Source organism: Chlorocebus sabaeus, chromosome 9 (assembly GCF_047675955.1).
Source record: "Chlorocebus sabaeus isolate Y175 chromosome 9, mChlSab1.0.hap1, whole genome shotgun sequence".
Lineage (NCBI taxonomy): Eukaryota > Metazoa > Chordata > Mammalia > Primates > Cercopithecidae > Chlorocebus > Chlorocebus sabaeus.
Genome location: NC_132912.1, coordinates 91894101 through 91919408, shown reverse-complemented (window position 1 = coordinate 91919408; position 25308 = coordinate 91894101). Strand labels below are relative to the sequence as shown.

The 25308-nt window shown below is 38.6% G+C and overlaps 1 non-coding gene across 1 annotated transcript; it reads left to right on the top strand.

The window, feature by feature from the left end:
- The first annotated feature begins 511 nt into the window (after window positions 1–511).
- Window positions 512–612, top strand: LOC119628235 (small nucleolar RNA U13). The gene has a single exon (XR_005244537.1). It is a non-coding gene; the product is annotated as a small nucleolar RNA U13 (small nucleolar RNA).
- Window positions 613–25308: the final 24696 nt, after the last annotated feature.

Sequence of the window (25308 nt, the reverse complement as noted above, 5' to 3'; positions counted from 1 at the left end):
GAATGAAAATTTCTTTTGTTCAATATGTATATCCACTTGACCCAACATCATTTATTGAAAGCATCCTTTCCGTCCCCCCACTGCACTCCAACAATCAAGTGACCTTGAATATGTAGGTCTGTTTCTGGACCCTCTATCTGTTTCATTGGTCTGTGTGTCTATTCTTGCACAAGTACCACACTGAAACTGCTTAATTACAACATTTCTTAATATCTAGTAGTGTATAAGCCAGTAAGGTTTGTTTTTCCTTTGTAATATTATCTTAGTTATTCTTAGATTTTTGCATTTCTGATATAAATTATAGAGACATCTTGTTAATTTCTCCATGTACACATTCACACACACATACACATACACACAAACTTGTTTGAAATTTGATTGAATTTTCATTAAATTTGTAGACATTTTCACCATGTTGAATCTCTTTATTCATTAGCATGGCTTTAGTACTTATTTATTAGGCTTTCAGCTTTTTCTCAAACTTACTTATATTTCTCAAAAGAACACATTGATTCTTTTGTATCTCACACGTGTGACTGGGTTTTTAGGCTCATGTGTGAGATGTGCTTCCCTCAAAAATTATTATGACTGTGGCATGTTACCTGTGTGATGTGCAAATAAAAAGGCCACACCATCTTCCCTAGGAAATTTAAAGGACGATCACTCCTATTTTTAAGTTTTTTGCTATTTTGTTAATATATCCTTTGTCTCATTGCATAACGAATAATTATTTAAAGTATAAAACTTTAAACTACTAAAAAAGAGGAGAGGAAGTCAATAAAATTTCATTCACGATCTCAACCATCTTGTATTAGTGTGTTGCATTACTATAAAGAAATACCTGAGACTGGGTAATTTGTAAGGAAATAGGTGTATTGACTCACAGTTCTGCAGACTGTACAACAAGCATGATACTGGCATCGGCTTGGCTTCTAGGGAGGCCTTAGGAAACTTACAATAATGGAGGAAGGCAAACAGGAAGCAGGCCCATCTTACACAGCCAGGGCAGGACCAAGAGAGAGGTGCAGCAGCACCACATACACACTTAACCAACCAGATTTCATGAAAACTATCTCATGAGAACAGCACCAAGAGAGATGGAGCTAAACCATTGATGAGAAACTGCCCCCATGATCCAATCACTTCCCACCAGGCCCCACCTCCAATGTTGGGGATTACAATTTGACATGAGATTTGGGCAGAGTCACATATCTAAGCCATGTCATATCTTATATACTCACGGTGAATATTTTGGTGTAAATATCTTCCATATATACCATTAAAAGGGTATCATATTATATATATATATATATTCTTGTGTATCCTCCTTTGTCTCTTAACAATCTTTCAGAAATATTTTCTTGCTCAAAAATTATCATTTAAACATGACTCTTTAAACTACTAAATAATACGATGGGCATCAAATGTGTGGGTATCAAATAAACTATTTAATAAAGTACTTACTGGTAGTTTCAAATTTTATTTTTAGATTATTTTTTCTATTCCGAGTAATGCTGTAGCAAACACCCTTGTAAATAAATATTTGATTTTACCACTATTACAGCTTTCTAAAAATATTGAAATAGAGACGGATGCACTTCTAAATGTTTAATTCTCATTGCTAAATTACTATGAAATGTTAACACCAATTGATATAAACCACAACATTGTAAGAAAAGGCCCATTTCTCTGGAACACCAAATGGTGTTGGCAATAAACTACATTTGGTAATTTTCCCCAGAAATATAAAATGTATTTTTCCAAGTTTCCCCTGAAAACTTCAGTGCCACATAAGCTCTTTTTTTTTTTTGAGACGGAGTTTCGCTCTGTCGCCCAGGCTGGAGTGCAGTGGCCGGATCTCAGCTCACTGCAAGCTCCGCCTCCCAGGTTTATGCCATTCTCCTGCCTCAGCCTCCCGAGTAGCTGGGACTACGGGTGCCCGCCACCTCGCCCGGCTAGTTTTTTGTATTTTTTAGTGGAGACGGGGTTTCACCATGCTAGCCCATGTTGGGATGGTCTCGATCTCCTGACCTCGTGATCCGCCCGTCTCGGCCTCCCAAAGTGCTGGGATTACAGGCTTGAGCCACCGCGCCTGGCCCACATAAGCTCTTTAGGAGATAGAGCTTCATGGTTAGTACTCCTCTAGTGTTTTTCTCATATTACAGTCATATGACAGGATGAAGATTTTAGGTATCTCAATCTTTATTTTTTTTCTCTGCTTTCAACCTTCAGACCAAAGAGGGCAAAACAGAAAAAATATGACTGATAATGAATAAAAAGATGGATTGCAACTCATAATGGCTAGGGTTGGGAAAACAAGCAGGTTTACTATTGGTGGAAATGTATACTGGTATCAGTTTGAAAGGCAATTTGATGATGTCAGTATCTGTGAGAAGTTAAACACTTAAATGATACATATTCTTCACCAAGCAATTCCAGTTTTGTAAATTTTTTCTGAAGGGAAAATTATAGAAGTGCACAAATACTCATAGAAATACTCAGTGCAGTATTGGTGAAATGAGGAGAAAAGAGAGAGAGAGAATGAAAGAAAAAAGAAAATGAACAACTATCATGTAGAGAATGCCATGCCATAGTAGATCCATGGCACAGAATACTGTATTGATATATAAAGAAGATGCTGTATATATGAATGAATAGATAGTTATGACACTCTGTAGCACAAAAAGGAAAATGAAGACCAATAGCTGTATCAATTAGGATTGATTCAAATCTAATACAGAAATCTACACATGCAGGTTTAATTTCTTTTTTACATCATGATACTCATACACAATTCTATTTTTATAAAGTATGGGAGGGGAGGGCTATTTGTGGACTGAAGAAGTCAACCAAGGACCTCTCTTCCCAGGCCCCCTCATCCTCTCTTTTACATTTCAACTCAGAGGGCTGTAAGGATCAATGTCTCTGCATAGCTGTAACCCAACTGTGGCCCTGCTATACATAATAAGATGTACTTTGCTTCTATAACAAGGAATCAAAGGGCAGAAACCCAGGGAGAACTCAGTGTAAAGCACCACAAATTTCTTCAGGGACCCAGCTCCTTCCTATATTTCTTCTCTGTGATCCTTAACAGGAAGCTTTGGTCATCACTAAGTGGTCACAAGTTTCCATCTCTGGTTTTTCATTTTCCTTTCAGATAGGAGGGAGAAGGAAAAATGAAGAGGCAGGGATGGCACCTACATCAGGAGAGCAAAACTTTAGAAATCTTCAGCAGATTTCCTCTTCCATCTCATTAGCTAGAACTGTGTCACAAGACGATCCCTAGCTGTAAGTAAGGTTAGGAAAAGTAGTTTTTGAATTGGATACAAGGCTGCTTTGAACAAAATGGGAGTTTCTGTTAGTTAAGAAAAGATAATAGACATTGAGTGGGCAACTGGCAGTGTCTGCCACAATATCTAGAATCTTACTCCATTATCTTGAAAAAGTAAATTACTGCTTAGTTATACCAACACTTCTATATGTGATTTCATATATATATACATACATAGAGAAAAGCCTAGGGGGAAATACAGGAGAAGTGGAATTATTGTTGAGCAGAGTGAACGTCTGTTTTTACCTTTTGTATGTTTTAATTGCTTTAGCTTTCTTACAGTGAACATTTATTTCTTTTATAAGGATACTTTTACAAATAAAAAGGTCACTCCTAAAATAAAATAAAGCAAAAGGGGAAGAAAAAGAGGCAAAAGCTAGTAGGATTTCAGATTCAGATGTCAAGATGGTAGCTCTGTCATAAAAGAAAAAGACCGTCCTGGTCTGAAGTCATTTATCTGGCACCATAGCTGTCTGAGCAGATCAAGTAAAACTTCGAGAAGCAAATTTTAAATCTTCAAGTCTTTGTATCTGTATGATTTCCCAAGTAGTTCAAAGAAAGCACTGGGCCAACCAACAATATAGAAAAAGCTCACATTCATCATCCACAATTTTTGTAGGCTCTACTAAAAACTTATACAGTGCATATTCCATGGGAAAAGAAAGGACAAACCAAATGGCAAGATCTCTGCCTTCTAGCAACCCGTAGAAATGTTAAAGGGGAGACTTCCTGAAAAGGATCCATCTGAATAGGTTATACTGTCAGATATGTTGCTATTTCTGTGATGTGAAATGAGATGTGACATAAGTAATAATAAAAGTAATGAGACAAGTTAATATTTATTGAGTACTTACTATGTGCCAGGCAGTATGCCAAGTATAATGCAGGACTTCATTTGCTGTACTTTTCATTTTGACCTTATAGAAAAGGAAACTGGGAGAAACCAGATGACTTGCTGAAGTCCGCACAGTTAATAAGTGGCATTATCTAGGATTTGAACGCAGTCCATCAGATGGGACAGCCAAAGTTCTTAAATGCTTTGTTCCACTATTCCTCTTCACTCAGTGAACCTTCTACACAATCCAGAGATAATCCTGCTTATACTGAACCGTCCCCAAAGACTCACACTTTTGAGCAGACAACAAAGTTGCTGGCCTTTCATTTGGAAGACTGTTGCTAAAATACTCCTGTAACCTCTGAGGAGAGTGAGGCCCTATGGCAAAAGTATAGTACCATGGATGAATTAAATCAGATTAGCCTTACTGAAGGCACAGAGAGACTGACTTAGATTGTGTAGGCCTGTAACAGGCCAAGTACCAGTGTTGCGGGGAAACTTGAGGGGCACACAGTGAGAGACGGTAATCACAGAGCTGGAGCTATGCTGGGATTGTTGGTACAGCTTAGGGATATAAGTTCTACACTGGGGAAAGAGCCCTTGAGAGAGAATAAATGGTTGAGTTTCAAGGACTATGGCTTAGTTACATGGTGAGCAGGCAGGACAGTAAATCCTCCTGCCTCACCTCACTCCTTTCTCTTTGAGGAAAAAGCAGCTGACGCGGCAAAGGACAACAGTGAGTCAAAGCGCTATGGAGCTGCTGTAGTCAAGGGTGTCTGTGCTTTTTATGGAATATGGTGCTCATCTCCATGGGAGTTTGATTCTTCATTCTGAAAATTACTTTTTGCACTTCTTCTGGGCCTGGTGCCTATGTTTATCATTAGTTCAGAGTTACCCTTCTGGGTGGGTTTATCATTTATGTATACCACATTCCACAGAATTATTTCTGAGGGATTTGTCTGGAATGGCATATTGATTTAATGCATATATCAACTCCTCTTGATGAGTATTGGTAGCTGGAGAACTAAGTTAATAAACTGATTCCTGCTTTGGTAGAAAAGAATGCTAAGATGTTCATTATGGATGTGTGTTGGGGTAAGTACCGCTTCTGATCCTGGGTCATATGTTCTTGTTGTTTATGGTACTGAATCAGAAAAGGCATGGGAGATAAGTGATAACCATTAGGAAATAAGTAGGGGTAAAAATTAGGTGAAAAATATTAGTGGGGAGATCCTGACTGCACGGTGGGCTGGCTGGATGTAAGAATTCTCCCTTGGACCAATCCATTTCTTGTTCTCTGAAGGACGTTTCTCCCAGCCCCAAATATGTGTCCTTAAATTGCTCCTGATTTTTTCGTAGCTTCACCCTCATTTTCACTCCTCCTAGTCTTCTCTATTCTAAGAAGTTTACTTTCAGTAAGTACATTTAAAGGGAGAAATTGCAAATAATAATTTAATTCAACACAATTCATTGGTCAGTTGAGGTGAATCAAATTCCTCTAGTTATAAATTTATAAATTTATAAACATTCACACAAGGTATACATACAAGCAAAAGCATATCAACCCTTTCTACCACTAACAGACAGTTTTCTCATTCACTAGTATGTCACTTTAAACTTTGAAACAAACAGCCTTATGAAGCTTCCTTTGTTCTTAAGCAGAAGCTTTCCTCCTCCCCCGGTTTTTTTGAGATGGAGTCTCTCTCTATTGCCCAGGCTTGTGTGCAGTGGCGCAATCTCAGCTCACTGCAACCTCTGCCTCCTGAGTTCAAGCGATTCTCCTGCCTCAGCCTCCCAGGTAACTGGGACTACAGGCACCCGCCACCATGCCCAACTAATTTTTGTGTTTTTAGTAGAGATGGAGTTTCACTGTGTTGGCCAGGCTCATCTCAAACTCCCTGCCTCTAGTGATCTGCCTGCCTCTGCCTCCCAAAGTGCTGGGATTACAGGCTGAGCCACCGCGCTGGGCCCAGAAGCCCTTCTATTATATAATGAGAGAGCTCATCATGTACTAGATGTTGGAAGAATAAAGATGAATAAAACAGCCACTTCCCTTGAGGATCTCACAATATAAACTGAGTATTTCAACAAGTAAGATGAACAATACTATCATAAAAGCAGTCAACAGGGGGAGTACTTATCAAGAACTGTGAAGGATCTGGAATTTTATTTTCTTAGCAGGCTAACAAATTAATCTAACACAATTTCATAGAAGCTGGCAAAAGACACAAGGCTATAGCATCAAAGACGAATAATTCTATTACTCATGACACAAACCTAAGTATCCTCTTTGCTTCAGTTCGTTTTTCCCAACCATTCCCACAAGAGCACTTTAGATGGATGTTCGACAAGCAGTAGATGTATTTCACAGCAGGAGGGTCCCTGAGCTTAGGGAGCCTGCATCTTTCATACCATACGGTAAGGAAATCTGCCATTTCCTTCAGAGAGAAACATTACATCTATCTTCCAAAGCTATTTGCCATGTAAACATTCTTAAAAAGAAAGGACCAACAGGACAGCCGGTGCCTCACTCACAAGACAGGCAGAAACACTAGACCCATGGAGAATTAGCTCTGCCTGGAAATTATGGAGGGTTTCATGGAGGAATTGTTTAATTTTAAAAATAAGTGGGAATTCACCAGGTACAGAAGCAGAAAGAAAGACATTTTAGAGAGTGAAAACTCAGTCAGCAAAGACCTGGAGATAGAATGAGGAAAGGACAAGGACAATTTGAAATTACTTAGAGAGTAAAATAATATTCTCAACTTCAAAGAGTTGACTACATTTTGATCATTATTTAAATTTGTTTTGGCTATAAACTGATATCATAGTAGTCACAGCACTGTTTGTGAGACAAATCGTTGAGCTGAACACAGTGAGACTTGGGTGTAGATCAGGATGCAATCTGCTGGGCTCATTGTGCTCCTGGCGCTGCACAGACGAATGCCCTGCCACCCACTCCAACTTCTCACAACATTGTGAGAACATTGGTTTAGTTATCTGAAGACAACGTTCTTCCCATGGTCCCCAGACCCTTCAGATCTGCCAGCCACTACACATATGTCTTGATTTTTTTTTTTCCTGAACATATACCAGAAGTCATTGAGAGCTAGAAACTATTTTTGAGTAGTCATGAGTCTATCTTTTAAACTGTTGAAAATCCGAAAGGCTAAGTCTGTTGATTGCTTCTGGTTCTGCTAGAATTAATGTTGCCAAAGCAACCAATCAAATAGCAAAGATATCATATTGGCCGGGTGCGGTGGCTCACGCCTATAATCCCAGCACTTTGGGAGGCCTAGGCGGGCAGATCACCTGAGGTCGGGAGTTTGAGACCAGCCTGACCAACATGGAGAAACCCCGTCTCTACTAAAAATGCAAAATTAGCCGGGTGTGGTGGCGCATACCTGTAATCCCAGCTACTCAGGAGGCTGAGGCAGGAGAATTGCTTGAACCCGGGAATCAGAGGTTGCCATGAACTGAGATCGCGCCATTGCACTCCAACCTGGGCAACAAGAACAAAACTCCATCTCAAAAAAAAAAAAAAAAAAAATCATCCTACCAGCACAATTAGTATTATATGTGGCTTTGGGACTGACGTGGCCCTGCCAAGGAAGGTGCTGGCCAATGTGGAGAAAAGAATTATTGGTAGCCTGACAACCCTTCCTGAACTGGGGCCACCTGCATCAACATAATGGGCAGGGGAAAGAGTTGTGATTGTTAAATGCAGATTCCCGGGTGATACTCCTCACAAATTAGCCTTCCTACAAGTGGGATCTGGGAAATCTGAAGTTTTAAACAAATTCCTTTGGTGGTTTTTATGTATTCAAATATTTTTATACACTCAAATGTTACAACACTCCTGCTAAAGATGGTCCTTGAGGAATGAGTCTGTTTGTTCTGAAGGAGTTAATAGACCTCTCTTGGGAGCAAATGCACTTCTAGGCCTTGGTGGGGAAATTTCCACAAGCTCCTGCCAGGGACCCTCCAACACAGCCTCCTAGGGAAGGATAATTCACTCTCAGTGTCTCACCATAGGGTCGGGCTGGCAGCAGAGGTTGTTTCCTGTTATCCTGAGGGTGACTCACACAAGTGACCCAGGAGTACAGCCTATATTTAATCAACCTGAAAGTGATAAGCCTCAGAAGAGGTTCCAAGTGGGTTGGCAGGCTCTGGCCAAGATACGCATGGGTCATAGAGGTGAATGACACAGTGTGGTTGGATGTTTAGACAAGCACACTGACAATAAAGTCCTAAGAACACCAAAAAATATGCATCAGGGTAAATGTCATGAAGGCAATAAATGGGGTACAATGAAGGAAGGAATAAAAGATGAATTGAGTTTATTTTTTTTTCAAAGGCAAAAAGAAAGGTGTCTTGGGAATCCTAACAAAGAAAACACACTAAGTCTGTGGAAAATGTAAAGGCAGACAAATGCCTGTAATATGTCCTGAAATAAACGTATTTTATATGATAGATTATTGTATTTAACACAGTATATCTCTTAGTCTTCACAACATTCCTCTAAGTTATGTACAATTACACCTGCTTAATAAATGAAGAAATTGAGACTCAGATGGTTGAAATTATGTATTCATGTATCCCACAAACATTCAGGGAGCACCTACTAGGCATCATATTGAGGTCCCATAACCAATCAGTGACTGAACCATGGTTCCAAGCCAGGCCTCTGACTTTAGAATGTGGTATTTCTGCTGTCAAACTGCTCACAATACAGTTACAAAATGTGAAAATATAAGTTTTAATGCACTAAGCAAACTAAAATATAAGATTTATCCTCCAAAAGTACATGATAAACTTCCAAATGAAATGTACAGATTAAAAATGTCAATGTCTGTGGTTTTGGAGGGCTTTAGAAGGCTTCATACAGAAGTATGGGCTTGAGATGGTCCTTTAGGATTTAGAGATGGTCTCAGGAATAGAAAGCATTTGCTCTGAGTTAATACAGGAAGTTTAAAAAGAACCCATTGATCATGTAGATTAAAAATACCAGTTCACTTAAGCAATATTTATTGATTCAATAAATACGATGTGCACAATTTCTTAAATCAGTAAACTCTGAGACTCCAAAATCATAATACTACTCAGGCTCTTATTAAATAATTTATAACCCAGTTGAAGAGATAAGACATGAAATTATAAAATGATTAGTGATGATACCTAATAGCATTATAGAGTTACGTAATAAACCATTTAACTGTCTAAATCAAGGAATATCGTAATAAATGATAAGGTGATGGTTGTTTAAACAGTAAGGCCAAAGGAATTAGAAGCAAAGTAAATGTGACCTCTTGATGATTTGGGAAGTTCCAGGAAGAAAAAAACACTGGAGCAAATTAGAGAAAGAGAGAGAGTGTGTGCGGGTGTGCGGGTGTGTCTGTGTGTGTGTGTGTCTGCACCTCTATTGTTTTTCCAGGAAAGGTAGATCCAACATTGTGTTTTAGTGTTTCTGTAATTTTTTCAAGTAAATGACTTCCTAATACTCTAAGAGGAAACACATGCAATATTTTTCTTTTCTCTTAAGTATACAATTTTTAATAAGTTCCTATTTCTTAGAATTTTGTATTGTAACTGTCATTTTAATTTTTCTGAGGCTGTAAATCTTAACTTCCTACTTGATTCAAGGCACAAGGATAAACTCTTAGAATGGAAGTTTTTGTGTGTTTTGTAAGTGTTTTTTTGTAAGATGTGATCAATGATTCACATCACTTAGTATAATATTTTTATTTTAAAAAGTTTTGCAAATTACTTGGCAATTAAAATGGTTATTGTATATCTCTTCTTTGTCATTCATACAGACCAATACCTAAAAGTATAAAGAGCTAAGTCATTGTTGATGTACAGCTACTTAATAGAATATTACCAGTAGGATGATTATGACTTTTACTCAAAAAAAAAGATTCCAACCAATTGATGGAATGAAGAATGTGGCTCCAGAAAACATATTTCTCAGTACTGAGAATAAAGCAGAAGAGGAAAACTAAGTAAGACACTACACAGCCAAGCACTGGCCCCCAAACTCTAGAATCTTCCTAGCAGGGTCTGGAAATTTTAGTTTTAAATTGATGGTAAAGATGAAGACCTGTAAGGAATATGTATGTTCGCATTTTTATTCCTGATATTTTAATTTTAATAAATCTCTTTGCCATTAAAAGTTTACGTTTGACCCATTTTTTTCCTAAAAAGTATATATGTCTATCATTTTTTTTGAGTCTTTGCAAAATCTCTCAGACTATTCTTTTGTTGTCACCATAAATAAAATAACTTTAATTCTAATTGTAGTGGTTTTACACTTGAAATTCCTATACTTTTAAAATTAGAAATTGAGTTCTGATCTCCAGTTTTTGTCTTCGGAGGAAAGCTTTCAAGTTTAAATAAACTATTTGAAGCTACCTGAATTTTAAATTAATATTCATTTATTACAGTAGAAATTTTAATACCTAGTTTTTTTCAAGGTTTTATGTCTTTTGTCAATCTTATAAACTTATGTATTGAGTCACTATTTTGCAAATAAGAACTATTACTTCTGGGAGAGGCTTTGATAAGTGTTCAATCACCTCAATTTTTAAAAATTTGACTATTTACAAATTTAGTAAATTAAATTATTTAAATATTTTAAAGGCATTCCTAATTACATTCAATTTTCTTTTTAAACACTTTAAAATTTGGAGCCCTATCATGTTTTTCCTAAATACTTAATCATACACTTAATAAATTAACTTACAAATATAGTCAATCTCAAATACCTAAGTACACAATACAGTTTATTTATTTTGGCAAATTATTTTATAACATTCAATTTAAATCCAAAACTCTAAAATTAATTACATAGTTTGTTAGGAATTGCAAGCCTTATACGTCAGAATCTCTTAAATGCTACAAACACTTTAAATTCAAATATTAGGAGACTATCCCACTGATTACAAAACTTATTCTTTTTTTTTTTTTTTTTTTTGGCAGAGTCTCACTCTGTCGCCAAGGCTGGACTGCAGTGGCACGATCTCGGCTCACTGCAACCTCTACCTCCTGGGTTCAAGCGATTCTCATGCCTCCTTCAAGCTACAGGTGTGTGCCACCACGCCTGATTAATTTTTGTAGTTTTAGTAGAGAGAGGGTTTAACTATATTGGCCAGGCTGGTCACTTGTTCTTAAACCTAGCACGTAAATTGTCAATCTACAAGTTTGGCTTACCTTTTATTATTAATTTCCCAGGAATGAAAAACTATTTCCATAAAGAAAACCAGAGTAATACTATTAACATGATATTACCTGATAAGATGAATTGACACTACTTTCAGGTGAAATTGAAGTTACTGTCTTTTTTCTGGCTGCTATAACAAAGTAACATAAGTTAGATGGCTTTCAAACAATAGAAATTTATATCTTACAGTTCTAGAGGCTGGGAAGTTCAAGATCAAGGGGCCAGCAGATTCAGTATTTGGTGAAGACCAGTTTCCTGGTACATAGATGGCCATCTTCTCCTTGCACCCTTACACGGTGGAAGGGGATGAGAGAGCTCTCTGTAGTCTCTTTTATTAAGTGCACTAATCCTGTTCGTGAGTGCATACTGTTATGACAAATAACAGAGAATGGCACTTAGCATTTCTCTCTGCAATATTTATTACATTGTTTCAGAATTGTTCTGTAATAGCAGGGGTCAGGGGTTGGGGAATGGTCATAGAATGAGTTCAACTTGAGGCTTTCTGCAAAAGGCAGTGAGGGATTATTGAGGATTTGTTAGTAGAGGCATAAAGGAATCTGCCTTATATTTTAGAAAGACTGACCTGACAGCAGTTCGGAGAAAAGGTTCAAGTAGGGTGAGATGGGAGGCTAGCAGATCAGAAGGTCTGAGCACTTTGTCCAGAAAAGTGATGAGTCTGGACTATAATGAGACAAAGAACAGGGAAAGTATTAATAAGTTACATTGACCAGCATAGGTAATAAATAGGATGTGGAAGGTGAGAGAGAAAAAGAAGGTGAGGATGCTTGAGTTTTCTAGCTTAAATAATTCTTCATTAAGATGAAACACACAGCTGGGATGTTTCTTCTCTATGTTACTATTTCCAGCTTTCCAGAGAGGCTAATCTGCAAAAAAGGTTTCCAGGAACACTATGAATAAGAAATGAGTTTTCTGTTAGTTTATCAGTTTGTGTCACAGGCCTTAGCAATTTCTTGCCCACAATCTGCATGAAAGCATCTTAACCCAAGATGGGAAGTGATGGCAATATCATGTAGACCTGAACTCTTCTGTAATGCATGTCTAAGTATTCCTGACCAGGCAGGATGTGCTCTGAAATGATACTGCCTACTGCTCCAAGCCAAGTGATGAAAATCCACAAGTATTGTTCAGAAGGCATGTCTAATTGGATATTCTCTTTTTGGGTGGCAAGGAGAAACTATCCTGTAAGAAAACAGGATGTAGAGAGTATTTGTCTGCCAAGATTCTTCCCAACTGCTGTTTCCCAATGGTAAAATTTTTGTCCCACAAGGAGATAATGCCCCTGCACTTCTGGGTTGTGTCATCCAGTTTCTTCAGTGACATCTTGAGATACTAAGTCCCAAACTTTGCTGTGTAGTGTTTATTTAAAACCAGAACTGATGGTAAGAGCCGGAAACTCATGTGGTCAGCCAAGGCAAAAGATCCAACACACTCAGGGAAAGTTACTGAGTGTTCTCAGCAACAGAACAATGAGGACTAAGGAGAAATTAGGGTCGTGACAGGTGGGTAGTAGTTGTGAAAATAGGTGGAGTTGGAGGAAACTGAAGGGGTCAAAAGATTCTTGCTCCATACATAATTTATCCTTCTTTTTCACTGCCTGAGGTATCACACTAAGTGTTTGATACATATCACCTGACCTTCACATCAACCCTATACACATTTTACACATAAGGACATTAAGGTCCAGAGGCATAATATGTGTTGACAAAGGCCACATGGCTAGTAAGTGTTGAGGCTAGAATTCGAACCAAGTTTGCTTGGTTCTAACACCTGAGATTTTTCTATAGGTCACACTGATCTAGTAGATAACTAAAAGTTGTTTATGAGGCTTAAACTTCTATGCTTTTGTCCTCTTATAGGCTACATTATAACATACTTCCTATGTTAAAATGTAATGTCTCAGAAAACTGAACTAAAATCTCCTGCTCATTTTCATATATTTTCTCCAAATGAAGTAGGTAGGAATCTACATAGTGTGAATAAAAGAGTTACTTTACATATGCAATGATTCTTGGCTTCTGTAGTTATTAAAGAATTATGAAGCTAATGGTATCCCAGAAACTACACACAATGTTGAATCAGGAATAAATTGAAATCCCAAACAGAACAATAATGAGTCCTGAAATTGAATTGTTAATACAAAATCTACCAACCAAAAAAAACCCTGAAACAAATCAAATTACAGCTGAATTCTACCAGACATACAAAGAAGGGCTAGTATCAATCTGACTGATGCTATTTCAAAAAATCTAGGAGAAGCGACTCCTCCCTAACCGATTCAATGAGGCCAGCATCATTCTAATAGCAAAACCTGACAGAGACACAACAACAACAGAATAATAATAAAACTTCAGGGCAATATCTCTGATGAACATAGACACAAAAATCCTAAAAAAAAAAAAAAATACTAGCAGTCCAAATCCAGCAGCACATCAAAAAGCTAATTCACCATGATAAGTAGGCTTTGTTTCTGAAATGCAGTGTTAGTTCAACATACATAAATCAATAAATGTGATTCGTTACACAAACAGACCTAAAAACCAAAACCACATGATCATCTCAATAGACACCAAAAGGGCTTACAATAAAATTCAACATTCCTCTGTGTTAAAAATCCCCAACAAACTAAGCATCAAAGGAACATACCTCAAAATAATAAGAGCCATCTATGACAAACTCACAGCCAATATCATGTTCGTACTGAATGGACAAAAGTTGGTCACATGCCCCTTGAAAACCAGAGCAAGACAACGATTTCCAATCTCATCACTCCTATTCAAAATAGTACTGGAAGTCCTAGCCAAAGCAATCAGGTAAGAGAAAGAAATAAAAGACATGCAAATAGGAAGAGGAGAAGTCAAACTATCTCTCTTCACAGATGATATGATTTATATTTAGAAAACCCCATAGTCTCTGCCCAAAGGGTCCTAGAACTGATAAACAACTTCAGTAAACTTTCAGGATATAAAATCAATGTACAAAAATCAGTAGCATTTCTAAACACCAATAACATTCAAGTTAAAAGCTAAATTAAGAACAAAATTCCACTTACTATAGCCTTAAAAAGAACAAAATACCCAGGAATACAGCTAACCAAGGAGGTGAAAGGCCTCAACAACAAGAATTTAAAAATACTACTGAAGTAAATAAGAGATCACACAAATTAAAAAACATTCCATATTCATCCATAGGAAGAACCAATATTGTTAAAATGGCCATGCTGCCCAAAGCAATGTACAGATTCAATGCTATTTCTATCAAGTAATCAACATCATTTTTCACAGAATTAGAGAAAAAGACTCTAAAATTTATATGGAACAAGAAATAGTCCAAATAGCCAAAGCTATCCTAAGCAAAAAGAACAAAGCCGGAGGCATCACACTACCCAACTTCAAACTATGCAAGACTACAGTAACCAAAACAGCATGGTACTAGTACAAAAACTGACACATAGACCAAGGGAAAAGAATAGAAAATCCAGAAATAAAGTGATACACCTACAATCATCTGATCTTTGGCAAAGTTGACAGAAATAAACAATGGGGAAAGAACTCCCTATTCAATAAATGATGCTGAGATAACTGGCTAGCCATATGCAGAAGATTAAAACTGGATCCCTTCCTTTCATCATATACAAAAATCATGCCAAGATGGATTAAAAAATTAAATGTAAAATCCAACTCTATAAAAATGCTAGAAGAATATCTAGGAAGTACTATTCTGTACATAGGCCTTGACAAAGATTTCATGAAAAAGACTCCAAAAGCAACTGCAACAAAACCAAAAATTCATAAGCAGGACCTAATTAAACTAAAGAGCTTCTGCACAACAAAAGAAACTGTCAACAGAGTAAACAGGCAACCTACAGAATAGGAGAAAATACTTGCAAACCATGTGACAGAATAGGAGAAAATACTTGCAAACCATGTATCCAACCTACAGAATAGGAGAAAATACTTGCAAACTATGTATCCAACAAAGGTCTAATATCCAGAATCTATAAGGAACTTAAATTTACAAGCAAGAAAAAAAAAAAAAACTACAACAACAAATAACACCATTACTAATGGGCAAAGAAAATGAACAGACACTTCTCAAAAGAAGACTTACAAGAGGCCAACCAGCATGAAAAAATGCTCACGATCACTAATCATCAGAGAAATGCAAATCAAAACCACAATAAGATACCATCTCACACCAGTCAGAATGGATATTATTAAAAAGTCAGGCCGGGCACGGTGGCTCATGCCTGTAATCCCAGCACTTTGGGAGGCCGAGGCGGGTGGATCATGAGCTCAGGAATTTGAGACCAGTCTGGCCAACATGGTGAAACCCTGTCTCTACTAAAAATACAAAAATTAGCTAGGCGAGGTGGTGGGCACCTGTAATCGGGAGGCTGAGGCAGGTGAATCGCTTGAACCTGGGAGGTGGAGTTTGCAGTGAGCCGAGATCGTGCCACTGTACTCTAGCATGGATGACAGAGGGAGACTCAAAAAAAAAAAACCAAAAAAAAAGTCAAAAAATAGCAGATGTTGGTGAGGTTGTGAACACTTATAAATTGCTGGTAGGACTGTAAATTAATTCAGGCACTGTTGAAAGCAGATTGGAAATTTCTCTAAGAACTTAAAACAAAACTACCATTTGACTCAGCAATCCAGTTACTGAGTATATACCCAAAGGAACACAAATCATTCTACCAAAAAGATACATGCACTCATATCTTCATTGCAGCACTATTCACAATAGCAAATACACTGACTCAATCTAGACACCTATCAATGGTAGGCTGGAAAAAGGAAAATGTGGTACGTATACAGCATATAATACTACGCAGCCACAGATAAAGCAAAATCATGTTCTTACCAGCAACATGCATGCAGCTGGAGGCCATTACCCTAAGTGAATTAACACAGGAACAGAAAACCGAATACCACATGTTATCACTTATAAGTGGAAGCTAAACATTGAGTACACATGGGCACAAAGGTGAGAACAATAGACACTGAGGCCTACTTACAGGGAGAGGGTAGGTGGAGGGTGAGGTTCAAAAAACTACCTTTCGGGTACTATGCTCACTACCCGGGTGATGAAATCATTTGTACACCAAACTATGGTGATACAAAATTTACCCGTCTAACAAACCACACGAAGACCCCCTGCATCTAAAATACAAGTTGAAAAAAATAAAATTTGCTTGTTTTTAAAAAGTTATGCAGAAAAGGCAGAGCAAGATGGTCAAATAAAAGTCTCCAGCAATTAGTTCCTTCACAGGAGCACCAAATTTAACAACTACCTACAAATAAGAGCACCTTTATAAGAAGCAAAAATCAGGTTAGCAATCATAATACCTGGTTTTGACATCAAATTAAGGAAAGAGGCACTGAAGAGGAGCGCAAAGGTAGTCTTGAATTGCCTATACCACCCTTCCCTGATTCCCCTACAGTGGCTGCATGGCACAGAGCCAAGTTCAATCTGCGAACTTAGGGGAGGGAGAGTATATGATTGGAGGACTTTGCATTGGAGCCCAGTGTGGACCTGTCACAGCGGAAAGCAATACCAGGCAGAACTTAGCCATCATATGCAGAGGAAGAATTTAGACCAGCTCTAACCAGAGGCAAATCATCCATCCCTGCTTTTGGAACCTGAGTTCTGTCAAGCCCTGCTACTATGACCTAAAATTCCCCAGGGTCTTAATAAACTTAAAAAACAGTCTAGTCCACAAAGACTGCAATTCCTGGGCAAGTCCTGGTGTTGGGCTGACTGAGAGGCAGTGGACTTTGGGAGCACATGACCTAGTGAGATACCAGCTGAGGCGGCCAAGGGAGTGCTTGTGTTTCCCTTCCCCAACCCCAAAAAGTGTAGCTCACAGCTATGGGAGAGATTCCTTCCCTCTGTTGAGAAGAGAAATCAGAGAAAAGAGGACTTCGTCTTATAACTTGGATACTAACTAAGCTACAGTAGGATAGGGCACCAGGCACAGTCCAGGCCCCAGTTCCTAAGACAACATTTACAGATGTACTTTGTGCCAGAAGGGAAGCCACTGCCTTGAAAAGACTGAAGCAGTCCTGGCAGAATTCATTACCTGCTGACTAAAGAGTCCTTGGGCCTTCCATCATCAGCAATGGTAGCCAGGTAGTACTCGCTGCAGGCTTTGGGTGAGACTCAGAGCTGTGCTGGCTTTAGGTGTGACCCAGCACATTTCCAGCTGTGGTGGCTACAGGGAGAGACTCCTTCTGCCTGAGGAAAGGAGAGGGTAAAGGGGACTTTGCCTTGCAGCTTGGGTACCAGTTCAGCCACAGTGGGGTAGAACACCAAGTGGACTCCTGAGGTCCCCAACTTTTGGCTTTGGTTCTTATATGGCATTTCTGGAACTGCCCTGGGTTAGAGGGGAGCCCATTTCCCTAAAGAGAGTCCCAGGCCTGGCAGCATTCACCAAATAATGACCGAAGAGTCCTTGGGCCTTGAGTGAACATTGGCAGTGCCAGGCAATACTCACCATGGGCCTGAGTGGTGGTGGCCATGGGGAATTCTGCTTGAGGAAAGGGTAGGGAAGACTGGGGAGGGCATTGCCTTGCAGCTTAGGTGCCAGCTCAGTCAGAGTAGAATAGAGTGCCAGGTAGATTCCTAAGGTTCCTGTCTCCAGGCCTTGGCTCCAGAGAGTATCTCTAGATCCATTCAGGGCTGGGAGAAACTCACTGCCCTGAAGGGAAAGACACAAGCCCGGCTGGTCTTGCTACCTGCTGATTGTAGAGTCCTTGGGCCTAAAGTAAACATAGGCAATAGGCAGGCATTTGTCACTGCAGGTCTTGGATGCATCCCAGTGCTGTGCTAGCTTTGGGTCTGACCCAGTGTAGTCCCAGGGATGGAGACCACAGAGGTGCTGTGTCACACACTCCCGCAGGTCCAGGCAGCTCAGCACACACAGAGAGAGAGACTGTTTATCAATAGGAAAGTAAGAGAAGAGAAGAAGAATAATTGTCGGTAAACCAGGCAATTATCCTGAATTTTACCCCAGACCACCAAGACAGTACATTTATGAGTCTGCAAGAGCCACAATGTTACAGATACAGCTGCAGTGGCCAAAACAGATACAGCTGCAGTGACCAAAGATTTCAATCACAACACCCAAGTCCCTTTAAATACTTGGAAAGCCTTCCCAAGAAGGATGGGTACAAACAAGCCCAGACTGTGAAGACTACAATAAATACCTAAGTCCTCAATGCCCAGACACCAACAAACATCCACAAGCATCAAGACCACCCAGGAAAACATAATTTCACCAAATTCACTAAATAAGACCTCAAGAGCAAGCTGGGAGAGACAGACATCTATGACATCTCAGAGAGATAATTTAAAATTTTGAAGGAGCTCAATGAACTCCGAGATAATACAGAGAAGGAATTCAGAATCCTACCAGATAAATTTAACAAAGAGACTGAAATAATTACAAAGAATCTTCATCAACACCAGACCTTTCCTACAAGAAGTGCTAGCTAAAGAGAGTTCTTCAATCTGAAAGAAAAAGACTTTAATGGGCAATAAGAACTCATCTGAAGGTACAAAACTCACTGCTAATAGTGAGTATACAAAACACAGAATATTGTAAACTGTAATTGTAGTGTGTAAGCTACTCGTATCTTAAGTAGAATACTAAAAGATGAATCTACCAAAAATAACTACAGAAACCTTTCAAGAAATAGACAATATAATAAGATATAGAAAGAAACAACAAAAAAGTTTAAAAGTAGGGGGATGAAGTTAATGTGTGGAGGTTTTTATTCATTTTCTCTTTGTTTGTTTATGCAATCAGTGTTAAGTTCTTATCAGTTTAAAGATAGTATAAATTATAAGTAATCAGTTTAAAGATAGTATAAATAATAAGATAGCATAAGTTATAAGATATTATTTACAAGCCTCATGGTAACCTAAAATCAAAAAGCATACAACAGGTACATAGAAAATAAAAAGCAAGAAATTAAAACATACCAGCTGAGAAAACTGTCTTCACAAAAAAAGAAGACAGGAAGGAAGGAAAGAAGGAGGAGGAGAAGACCACAAAACAACCATAAAACACATAACAAAATGCCACGAGTAAGTCCTTGCCCATCAATAACATTGAATGTAAATGTACTCAACCCTCTAATCAAAAGACATAGAGTGGGTGAATGAATAAATAAGCAAGATCTCATGATGTGTTGCCTACCAGAAACACTTTACCTATAAATGCACACATATCTTTTTATATGACTATAAAATAGTTTTTGGTTTTTGGAAAAGATAAACAAAACCATAGAATAGTCATGCAAAAAGATATTCCACACAAATGATATTCAAAAAAGAGCAGGAGTAGCTGCAGTGATATCAGACAAAATAGATGTCAAGACTAACAAAATAAAAAGAAACAAAAAAGGTCATCATATAATGATAAAGGGGTCAATTCAGCAAGAGGATGTAACAATTTTGAATATATATTCACTCAACAGATATATAAAGCAAATATTATTAGAGCTAAAGAGAACAATAGACCTCAATACAATATTGAGCTGGAGACTTCAACACCCCACTTTTAGCATTGGACGGATCATCCAGACAGAAAATCAACCCATTTACTCTGATGTGATGATTTTCATGCATTGCATGCCTGTATCAAAATGTCTCATGCACCCCATAACTATATATACCTATTATGTACCCACAATTTTTCTTTAAAAAAATTGACCATGTGCACATACACATGCACACATACAAAATAAAGTGATAGAAGAAGAAAAGACTGAAGTTCAAATTCTGTCTTTACCTTATGAGCTATGTAACTAGAGGGGGTGGGGGTTTTGGGAGAAGAGGAAATATTTAACTTCTCTCAACCTTAGTTGCATAACTTGTAAAATGGAGACATAAATACTTAGTTCACAGGTTTTTTGTTGGAATAAGACAATGTGTCTAAAATGTCCAGCTGTGGGCCAGGCACTTGGTAATTGTGCAGCAATATTTATTCTTCTTGGTGGTGATTTTTAACTTATTTTCAACATGGATTTTAAAAAGCTGATGAACAAAATGCACTGCTTCCTAGACAAATTTATTTGCAAGCCAAATTTAATATATAATTTTAGAGGGTTCCAAGCTCCTTGAAGCCCATCTACAGGTTCCTTATTTCTCAAGGGGTTATCAGTGGGAACACATTAGGGATTTAGATCTCTGTGCTGCACCTCTGCATTAAAATCTCAGGCATGAGTACAGTCCTCCATATTTTAAACATCCCTCCCACCAAGTAATTCATGCACACTCACTGCCTCATGTTAAATGACCATAGTTAAGATGCCCAACCTGCCAGCCTGGGTTGCTGCAGAAGAATGCTACCAACGTGCACTTCGAATGCGTTTGTATGTGCTTGGCTTGGCTTTTCAACCAGACAGCAAGCTCCCAAGTAGTGGAAACTCTCTTCAACATCTTCCTTTGCATGCACACATGGTATAGGTGCTCTGACTTGAGTGGCTTCTTCATTAAGGAGGTTCAGTTCTTGGTGTTGCAGGAAAATTAGCCACGTGTGATGGCTTCTATTACAGTCCAGCAGACGCTGTCTGTATTTGAGTTTGTAATGAATGAATAGTTTGCAATCTGTTCCTTGGAAAAAATGCAGTATCTGAGATTTCCCAAGTCCCTCTGTGAGTATCAAATAGTTCCTGGTTAAGTCAGTGCTACAAAGTCAGAGACACAAAATCAGCAAAGTTTAAATCCCCTATAGATTTGATCCAACTGTGCCTTCAACAAATGCCTATGTACTTTATCTGCATAATAAATTCCTTTGAGGCACTATTCACAATAGCAAAGACTTGGAATCAACCCAAATGTCCATCAGTGACAGACTGGATTAAGAAAATGTGGCACATATACACCATGGAATACTATGCAGCCATAAAAAAGGATGAATTTGTGTCCTTTGTAGGGACATGGATGCAGCTGGAAACCATCATTCTCAGCAAACTATCGCAAGAACAGAAAACCAAACACCGCATGTTCTCACTCATAGGTGGGAACTGAACAATGAGATCATTTGGACTCGGGAAGGGGAACATCATACACTGGAGCCTATCATGGGGAGGGGGGAGGGGGGAGGGATTGCATTGGGAGTTATACCTGATGTAAATGACGAGTTGATGGGTGCTGACGAGTTGATGGGTGCAGCACGCCAACATGGCACAAGTATACATATGTAACAAACCTGCACGTTATGCACATGTACCCCAGAACTTAAAGTATAATAATAATAAAAATAAAAAAAATGCCTTTGAAATATAATTCTTGTGGATATTGTTGGGATTCAGAATATACTGCCCCAAGATATGGCACCTTGGAACTTGAAAAAATAGCAGAAGCAGGAAGGTCACTCTCACCTTACACTGCCCTTCTCCCCTGAAGTAGACTATAAGACCCTCATTCAAGAGGTACCTTCCCTATACCCAGAGGAAAGAAGCTTTCTTATCTTCAAAGACACAGAAATATCAAGAGGAATCTGAACAAACAGGCTTTGCTAAGTTCTCCTCAATTACTACCGTTAGATCATACCACCGTTGTCCAATCCTGCTTGCTCATGCCCATCCACCTCATCAAACCCAGCATTAAAAATAAACAGGTTTACCTGAGTCTTTGGATTTTTTTTTTCTTTAGGACAGAGTCTAGCTCTGTCTCTCAGACTGGAATGCAGAGCTGCAATCAAAGCTCACTGCAGCCTCAAACCCTTGGCCTCCCCAGTGGCTGGGACAACAGGTCTTTGGATCTTCATTTCTGACGGCTTCCGTGTCACATCAAACTTACATTAAATACATTTGTAATGTTTTTCTCCTGCTAATCTGTCTGTGTCAGCTCTGTCAGGGACCCTAAGAGGGTTGAGAAAAAACTTCCTCCCATATTGTATAAATATATATGGAAAAAATAATCACACGTCGTTCCACTGCCTGGAGATAGTCACCTTTAAGTTTTCATGATTCTCCGTTCGTGTCTATATAGAGATACATTTAGATATGGAAGGAAACATAGGTCATTTCCTCGGGAAGCCTCTCCCTGATCTTCCACCCACACCCCAGTCTAAATGAGTTTTTCCTGCTATATCAGTTCATAGCATCTGTACTTTTTCTTGATATTCCTTATTAGAGTAGAAAATATTTAATTAATTATTATATTTATTTTCTGCTGCATCTATTCATCGTGAGATAAACTGATTGTGGTAATGACATTGAGTATTGAGTACATGGCTATACGCCCAGCATTTAGATGAGTGCTAGGATACAGTTAGACAAATATTCAATACATATTTTTTCAGTTAACAAAATGTGACATTACGAGTGTGTACATATGTTTCTAAAGTCAGTGAGCTGCCATCTTAATCTTATTACCAAATGCCATAAAGAAAGAATCACCTGGAAACAAACGAGGCCAGTGTAGCTCTTGTTAGAAACCACTGGATCTTGCAAGCTTGAAACAGAATACAGAATAGGTACTTCATAACACACATGCACACACACACACATGCACACCACACATTTGTGAAAGACAGTATGAGGCACAGAAGGTACCTGGCTGACCTGACCCTAGTCTGTTCACCATTAAAAAAAGCATCAGTTGAGAACTGACTCAGGGTGGGGGACAGGCACCCACTCAGTTAACTCTAGATCTCAGGCCAGATGCCTGTTGGTGTTCAGTGAAAGTTCATTAGGCTTCCAGTGAAGGCATGACCATGATTTCCTAGAAATGACACTACTCATGATATTAGGAATCTCTCTGGAGTGCAAGAATTCAGTTTGAATTGTCAGCAGAAAGACATGTGAATATGTGCAAAGTCATCTTCTTGGAGCCTCAGTTTCTTTATCTTTAAAATGAGGGTAATAAGACCCACTGCAAAATGGAATATATATATGGTACATGTAAAACACAATATTTGTCCTTGAGGATGCAAAGATGCCTTCAGCAAAGTCCTTGTCCTCCAGTATATAACATATATGTGTATATATATATGTGTGTGTGTGTTTGTGCGTATGAAGTGATTTTATTATCTTGAATAATAGTATTATATTTATCCTGCAGTTCAAAAAGGTAGATTAGTTTAGAAAGAAACTATTTTGTGGGCATGAAAAGCAAAACTTGATCTTTCTGTTGATATTAATTTATTTAACACCAGGTTTGTGCAAGGTGCTGTGATATATATGATGTATATGATGTCATATGATGTATGCTATATGATGCATATTTAGATATATGTGTATGCATGTATGTGATATACAAGATACATACAAATATATGAATTATATATACAGGTTAATATACAAAAGTTTATTGACTTATTTATATACACATATATGGATTGATCTTCAAAACATCATATTGAGTGGAAATATCATGAGATATATTAACATACAATCAACCTGGGAGGCAGAGGTTGCAGTGAGCTGTGAGATCACACCATTGCACTCCAGCCTGGGCAACAAGGGCAAAACTCTGTCTCAGAAAAATAAAATTAGGTGCATAAGACAGCAATAAATAGTTCACATCACTACATACAAAGAGAAAGGTGCATTTAAAATACATTAGAATGGCTACCTATTAGGAATGCCAGTGGAAGTGGAGTCTGGGAATAAACTACATAAATGAAAAAATGTTTTCAAGTGTTCTTGCATGGACTGATGATAACACAGCACAAACTGAAGAAGAAGACAACCTCAAACCTCTCTTCACTCCCACCTCCCACAGGAAACCAGCACAGTAAACTTACCTGTTCTAACACTTGCTGTTATTGACAGTTAAAGGCAGAATATGAAGGCTGTGAGGTGACCTATCAGAGCTATTACTGATGTCCATATTCTGCATCTCTATCCGAAACATACTGGCTCCAGGAAACAGAAGTCTGACAAGCATCATGTACATTTCATTTTCCTCATGTCATCTTCTTCGGAAGCTGAAGAAATCTTGAAAGCCTGGGACTGCTGCCATCAGACATAACTAGCTGCCATTGCATTAGCTTTCTGACTACGTGGTAATTAAAATTTGCATCTTTACTGGATTGTTTTTAGAGTTAAGAAACGCATTTCTATGAATGAAACTGGACGCACAAGGCTACACAGAATAGGATTCTATTTACATAAAATATCTGGAAGAGTTTATCTCATTAAGACAGAAATCAGATTAGTGGTTTCCAGGGGCTGAGGAGAGGGAGGGGTGAGGAGTGACCACTTAATGGATTTTTTTTTTGAGGTGATGAAAATGTTTTGGCACTGGATGGAAGTGGTGATTGTACAACATCATGACTGTGCTAAATACCACTAAATTGTATACATTAAAATGGTTAATTGTTATGTTATGTGATTTTCACCTCAATTGAAAACAAAAAGGGGAAAAGGAGAAAGGGACTTTCCACATTCTGAGTTCTTAAGAAAGTCCTTCCTCAGTGAAAGGATGACTAAGGTGTTATGCATAGGTCAGTTGAATGCTGAGTGGGCAGGGGGCGGGGTGGAAAAAGGCCACAGGCACAAGTAGAATATGAGAGGATGGGGTGTAGAAAGTGCTGCAGAGGGGACCGTCCCTCATACTGATTCAGGGTTCCACTAATGAGCAAATGCTCTTCTGCAGCTCTCCGCACTGCAATTGAGTTCGGCATTCATGCCATACCTACTTCTCGTGAATTATCTCTTTTCCCAAAGGGGTGTCTACTCCCTGAAGGCTAGCCCTTCAGCTTTTTCCTGTGGCACGACCTCCCCCAGGGCTTTGTCCTATCCTGAGGCCAATCCATTTGAGCATCTGGTGCATGCGAAACACAATATTCGTCCTTGATGATTCAAAGATGCCTTCAGCAAAGTCCTTGATCTCCAGTAGGACCAAGTCTATGTAGTCTGGATTCCCGTGATCTCCGTGAGCTCA